Below are 7,194 nucleotides of genomic sequence, written 5' to 3'. Positions count from 1 at the left end.
TCCTCTTCTGAATCCAGCTTGCACCTCTGGAAGTTCTCTGTCAATATACTGCTGCAACCGTTTTTGAATTATCTTCAGTAAGATCTTACTTGAGTGCGATATTAATGATATGGTTCGATAATTTCCATGTTCTATGGGATCATCTTTCTTTGGAATGGGTACAAATATGGATCTCTTCCAGTCAGTTGGCCAAGAGCTGGTGCAAGATTGGGCTGTATTTCATTCTGCTGTGCATGGAGTTGCTATGTGTCAGAAATGACTAAACGGCACCTAATAACAACATCAGGACACCAGCCACAAGCTTGGGGGTCCACAAGACACTCTTATTTTCTGATCTGCTGGCTACTACTGCCCCTTTGGGCTCAATAATTTACTGGAATGACTCACAGAATTCATGGAGAGTATATCATACATATGACTAGAGATTTATTATAGCCAAAGAGGATACAAAGAGACACCTAGGACAAAGTCTGGGAAGCTTCATGTCTCAAGGAATGCCTTCACCTCCCAAGAGCAGATATTTTCATCAACCAGGAAGCTTCCCAAGCCTTAGTATTACAAGCTTTGATTGGCCAGTTCTGCAGGATAGGTAAAATCATGCCTCCTGAGGCTATTTGACATTGGCTTCTGAGGAGAATCTTTTCTGTTCTGGCCAGGCCCCACTCATCAACATACTAGTGTGGTCTAGAATTCCCAGATGGAGTTACTTCAGGTACTGCAGTGATTGTTTCTCCAGGGCCAAGGACAAATGCCACCTTACTTATAACACATATTGTTGTTGTTGTTGTATGTGTCATCGAGTAGGACCCGACCCATAGCAACCCCTCCTGGGGTTTCTGAGGCAGTATCACTATGGAAGTAGATAGCCCAACCTTCCTTCCAAGGAGTGGCTGCTGGGTTTGAACCACCAGCCTTCCGGTTAGCAGTCAAGTGCCTTAGGCACTACACTACCAGAGCTCCTATAACATATATTAAATATTTAAAAACAAAACTGAGAAAGAAAAGACATCTGAAAACTGCAAGGTATAAAGATGGATATCATGTTGCTACTCAAAGTTTAAAGAATTTTTAGACCTTTCTGTGGGTTTTCTAATACACTCTAGCAAAAATAATAGATTATATGTATTTAGTTTTGTCTATGAGTGAGCGTTACTATGTCAAATTCTTTAAGTATATTATTTAATTTTTACAATAACCCTGTAAGTCAGGCATTATTTTTATTCCATTTTCTAGATAAGTGTTTAAAAGATTGACCTGAGGTCACACAGCCAGCAAGTGGCAGAGCCAAATATTGAACTCTGGTGAGAAGAGAAAAAGCACTTGAGGACACAATGTTCCACTTCATAAGCATCTGAGTATATTGCACATTTTGGCCCATATGGGAACCTATCTCAGGGAACCTGTTTGTGGGAAGGTAACAGTCAAGATCTTCTTTATATTCTTTTGCTTCTGCTGTAACATGAGCCCAATGAGCTTTATTAAAAAGTTGTTTGAAAAGCTTCTAAGTTCCTTAATTTCAGGGACTGTGTTTTATGCACCTTCATATCCTCTGCTGTCTTAACACAAAATTCTAGTATTCAATAAATTTTGATTGAGTGCTTACTATGTGGTAAGCACTTGGAACATACTGGGTGAATCTATGAAATATCTATAGCCACCATTCTTAGTATGATTCACTTACTTAAAACATGTAAAAAATACACCTGGAACTCCATGTACATGGCATTGATTCAGATTATGTGATTAATACAAGAAATATAGGACATAGTTTGTCTTCTCGTTAAGTTTTTAGTTCAGCTTCAGAGAGATATAAGCCAAGCATTTGAACAGATAAATATCCAAGAAATATTTCTACACAGAAGAATAAAACTAAGCTTTTCAAAAGATGTTAGGGATAACTAGTTTGTTGGGTTGTCATTGAGAAAAGAGGTTCTGTAGTTAATATAACAAAAAAGGTTTGAAGATTCTAGATGACACAAAATCAAGCAGGTTTCTTTAATGTAATGTTTATTGTACTCTTTGTTACAGTAATGTGTCTTGTGAATCCCTAAGAAGGTTCTATACTTTTCAGTGTCTTCCAAAATTGTTTGAAAAAGGAAGCCTTGTTTTATGAGATTTCATTACTTCTGTGGGGAGAATAAAAACTATCTTCTGTAGAAGAAACATTTAAAGAACTATTTGGGCAAGTATCATTAATACATAACAGGCATGCTGCAATCTCTGTATCCCAGCTTCATGGACCATATTGTTCATGGTCTCCTTTCTCAAGAGTTAGGACATGATCTTACAGTTCTCAACAGAGCACCTCTGGTAGTGACTCCTATTTGATGAAAGAGATGTGAGAAGATTAAGGAGTTCTGGTAACTTAGTGTTTAAGGCATTTTGCTGCTTACCAAAAGGCTAGTGATTTGAACCCACCAGCTGCTCTAAGGAAGAAAGATGAGGCTCTGTTTCTGTAAAGATTTACAGCCTTGGAAACTCGATGGGGGTCACTATGAATCAGAATCAGCTTGATGGCAGTGAGTTTGGTTTGGTTTTTAGTGCGAATATTGAGAAGCCCTGGTAGTACAATGATTAAACTCTCGACTGCTAATCAAAACATCAGAAGACTTGACCATGTGCTCCCATAAAGATTACAACCTAGGAAACCTCCTTGTCTTCCAAAGTCACTTATGAAAACATTTCCTTCAGCTTTGTTTGGAACATCTTTTTGGGAGACAGCTCTCTGTGGTCTCTCACATTTCTGCCAATCTTGTGAGCAGAGTTGCAAGCTGCCTTTGTTCCAGATTATCTTTTTAAGTATATTTGTACAGTCAGCAGCCTTGGTAGATATAGTGCCTTCCTCTGGTGCAAAGGGAAGGTTTGTTTACTGCCCTTGAGGACAAAAATCAGGTAGGCTTTCTATACATTATAAAAGATTCAGATTCCCTTAAGCTCAGGCTTCCTCTGTGCAACACACTCCACTACATGTGCAGGTGTTTCCTAGCCCTCTTGACATCTCCTTGTGGAAATTGGAACAAGGGGAATCAATGTAAATATGGCTGGCTACTGTGCCGTGAATATCATATTTTTACACAAATAATGGATGCCTTCTACGTTTGTTTGCCAACTGAAAAATTGGTAAAGCAACAATTACAAACATACCTTGGGGGTGGTGGAGAAGGGTGCACTTGGCAAACAAAATTATGTGTGCATTATTTGCATCAAAATATAGTATTAAAACCCTTTGGCTTTTACCAAGGAGTCCTATATCTTCTAACAGTATCCATGAAACACTGCAGGCTGACTTGTTAGCTTGAAAGTAAGGTAAGATCTCGGAACTTTCATAATTATTGACATACGTCTTCCTACAGAATATAGACTGGACAAAAGCCACCACTTAAAACACAGACTGTGCTATCCTGAGTAGTTCTTAGATCTCCCTTCATGAAAGAACTTGCCCTTCACCTGCATGGAGTGCCATTAGCTGGCATTCTCCAACTGCAGCTTATTAAAGATCTGTCTCAGGTTTCAAGTCGAGGCCATGATTTTCATGGGCAGCCTCCAATCAAAGTCTGACAACAGAGTAGGAATATTAAGGCCTGGTCATTTCTGTTCAGCAGGGGACTCAATTTCATGGCCAATCTTGGCTCTGAGCTACCTGTTGAGTTGGCTCTATTGTCAGATCTGTAGGTGTTCCCTGCCCAACAATTTCTCTCTATCTTATATTATACAGGTACTATCTCAATAAACTTCTTGGACTCTCTATTCTATCTCAGTATCTACTACCTAGACAACCCAACTGATATACTTGCGTCCTGCCACAGACATAAAAACAAAATTTCCTTTCTTCTCCAACAAAAGCAACCCATATAAATTAATTTGTATAGATTAATATCTCATGTGCATGCCCAGGTTCACCCAACATGCCCTGACACGTTTAAATTGTATCTTAAGCCAAATTTGGAACTCACCCTGAATAAAAAATGTTCCATATAACTTATTTTCCTTAAAATTATTATGTTAGGATATATTAGATTCATGAAAATCTTATTTAAGATGAAGGATTAACATATATAATGCATTTATGTCAGAATAGAAAACTGACATAAAATTTAAGTATTTATAGTAAATTAATACATAGTGTTTCATCAAATCTAAGATGTCATTAATTGCAAGTGTCTTGTTTTAATTATCATTAAACCAAACCAAACCAAACTCTCTGCCATCGAGTTGCTTTGACTCATAATGACTTCTCCTTGAGTTTCGGGGGGGGGGTGTCTCTACAGAAGCAGATTGCCCAATCTTCCTTCCAAGGAGTGGCTGGTGGGATTGAACCACTAGCCTTCTAGTTAGCAGTCAAAAGCTTTAAGCACTATTAAGAAAAAAGATCACTACAATTAATCTATGACACATTGCTAAAATATCATCTACTATAAGAAAAGTTCTGACTTCAGAGTTATTATGAGAAAAATATGTATCTAAGATTCAATAAAATACAAGTATAATATGACCTTGGAATTTTCCTGCACTCATATATTTGTTTCTGAGAACTGAAGCATATATAAAGTATTTCCAACTCATGATATATTTTTCTTGGTGTTGTGAGTTGAATTGTGTTCCTCAAAAAGCTATCTTAAGTCCTAACCCTCAGAATGTGAATGTGACCTTATTTAGAAATAAAGTTTTTGCAGATGTAATCAAGTTAAGATGAGATCATACTGAATTAGGGTGAATGATGTCTTTATAAAAACCCACTGTGATTGAGTCAATTCTGACTCATAACTGGGTTTCCAAGGCTGTAAATCTTTACAAAAATAGTTTGCTTCATCTTCCTCTTGAAGTACAACTGGTGTGTTTGAACCCACCAACCTGCATAGCAGCTAAATGCCTTACCCACTATGCCATCAGAGCTCCTGATGTCCTTTCAAAAGAGGAAAATTTGAACTCAGCGATAGACATGCACAGAGGGAAGAGTATCATGTAATAATGGAGGCAGAGATGTATCTACAAACCAAGAAATGCCAAGGATAATAGGCAACCCCCAGAAGTACGAAACAGATTTCCTCTCAGAGCTTCCAGAAGGAACTAACCTAGCTGACACCTTATTTTCAAATTTCTACCCTCCAAAACTGTGAGAGAAGAAATTTCTGTTGTTTAAACCACCTAGTTTTCAGATCCCTTATTTTAAGGAATTTTAAAATCAGGAAAGGTATATGTCAAGGTTTTATTCTTTCAATATTTATTCAATCTGAATGCTAGGCAAATAATCTGAGAGGCTGGACTCTATGAAGAAGAATAGGGCCTCAGCATAGGAGGAAGATTTATTAACAACCTGATATATGTAGATGACACAACCTTGCTTGCTGAAAAGTGAAGAAGACTTGAAGTACCTGCTAATGAAGATCAAAGATGATAGTCTCTGATATGGATTATACCTCAATATAAAGAAAATAAAAACCCTCACAACTGGACCAATAAGCAACATTACAATAAAAGGAGAAACAATTGAAGTTATCAAGGATTTCATTTTACTTGGATCCACAATCAATGCCTACGGAAGCAGCACTCAGGAGATCAAACAATGTGTGAAACTGGGCAAATCTGCAAAAGATCCTTTTAAAGTATTAAAGAACAAAGATGTATTTGAAGACTAAGGTCTGCCTGACCCAAGTCATGCTATTTTCGATATCTTCATATGTGGGTGAAAGCTGGACAATTAGTAAGGAAGACCAAAGAAAAATTGATGCACTTGAATTGGGGTGTTGGTGAAGAATACTGAAAATACCATGGACTGCCAGAAGAACCAACAAATCTGTTTTGCAAGTACAGCCAAAATGCTCCTTAGAGGTGAGAATGGCCGGACTTCATCTCATGTACTTTGGTCATGTTATCAGAGGGGACCAGTCCCCAGAGAAAGATATCATACTTGGTAAAGTAGAGGGTCAGCAAAAAAAGGGGAAGAGCTTCAAATCAGATGGATTGACACAGTGGCTGCAACAATGGACTCACCCGTAGGAGCGAATTGTGAAGATGGTGCAGGACCAGGTGATGCTTTGTTCTGTTGTACATAGGGTTGCTATGAGTCGGATCAACTTGATATCAAGCACCTAACAACAGTTTGTTGAACTTTGTTACAGCAGTCCTGGGAAACTTGATATGTGATAATTTTCAATTAAATAAGCAAATATTTAATTCTTAATAACCAAATATTGAGTAATAATTGAATGATTTTTAAGAGCCTGGAGCTTACCAAACATGTAAAAGTGGGCTTACATTGTGAAATGATATATAATATTTAACACATAACACAATCCAAAAAGACCAAACTCACTGCCATCAAGTCAGATCCGACTCATAGTGACCCCTTCTTGGGTTTTCAAGGTGGTATCACTATGGAAGTGGATTGCCCAACCTTCCCTCTGAGGAGCGGCTGGTGGGTTTGAACCACCAATCCACCAGCCTTCTGGTCAGCAGTCAAATGCCTTAGGTACTCAAGAAACTAATTAAATCTACCTTCTGATTGACTCATAAAGTATATCTTTTCTAATGCTGCAATTAGAGTAAAACTAAGATATCACTGAATCCAGTCCTCCATTTTTCTGAAGATCACAACAAAGCCAGGGGAATGAGGTGTATTTCCCTACAGATGGTAAATGACAGAGCATAGTCAGAGCCTTCTGCTGATGCAGACCCAAGGTTCTTTCCACTTCCTCACCATGCCAGCCTTCAGGCTGTCACACTTGCATTGGGCAAGCTGTCTTAAAGTCACGTGAAGAGAAAACAACTTTCTTAGCATAGAAATGAAATGGTCTCTTCACTGACATGGGTTTTTTTGCTCTGTCTGGATCCTGCACCTGGCTTTGCATAACCTGACCTCTAATTCTTTGTACTTGAACCAGTGGCATACCATATTGCTTGCTAAACTTCAGATTTGTTAGCCTACACAGCCAGTGAACCAGCAGCCAACTATCTTAACTGCTTAAGTACTTGCTAATGAAGATCAAATTGGATTGACCAACCTCCCCAGACTCTATGTCAGCAGCTTGCCATCTGACCTGCCAATCTTTTTGTCAGCCCTTGCAGCTACATAAGTCAAGAGAAGCCTCCAGCCTGACATCTGACCCATGGACTTGAGACTCGCTAGCCTTTACAACCTGGTGAGCCATACTTCAACATAATTCTCTCTCTCTCTCTCTCTCTCTCTCTCTCTCT

The sequence above is a fragment of the Orycteropus afer genome, unplaced genomic scaffold (genome assembly GCF_000298275.1).
Source record: "Orycteropus afer afer isolate SDZICR_OR568_19922 unplaced genomic scaffold, OryAfe1.0 scaffold00166, whole genome shotgun sequence".
In the NCBI taxonomy this organism is placed as follows: domain Eukaryota; kingdom Metazoa; phylum Chordata; class Mammalia; order Tubulidentata; family Orycteropodidae; genus Orycteropus; species Orycteropus afer.
This window is presented reverse-complemented; position numbering follows the sequence as displayed.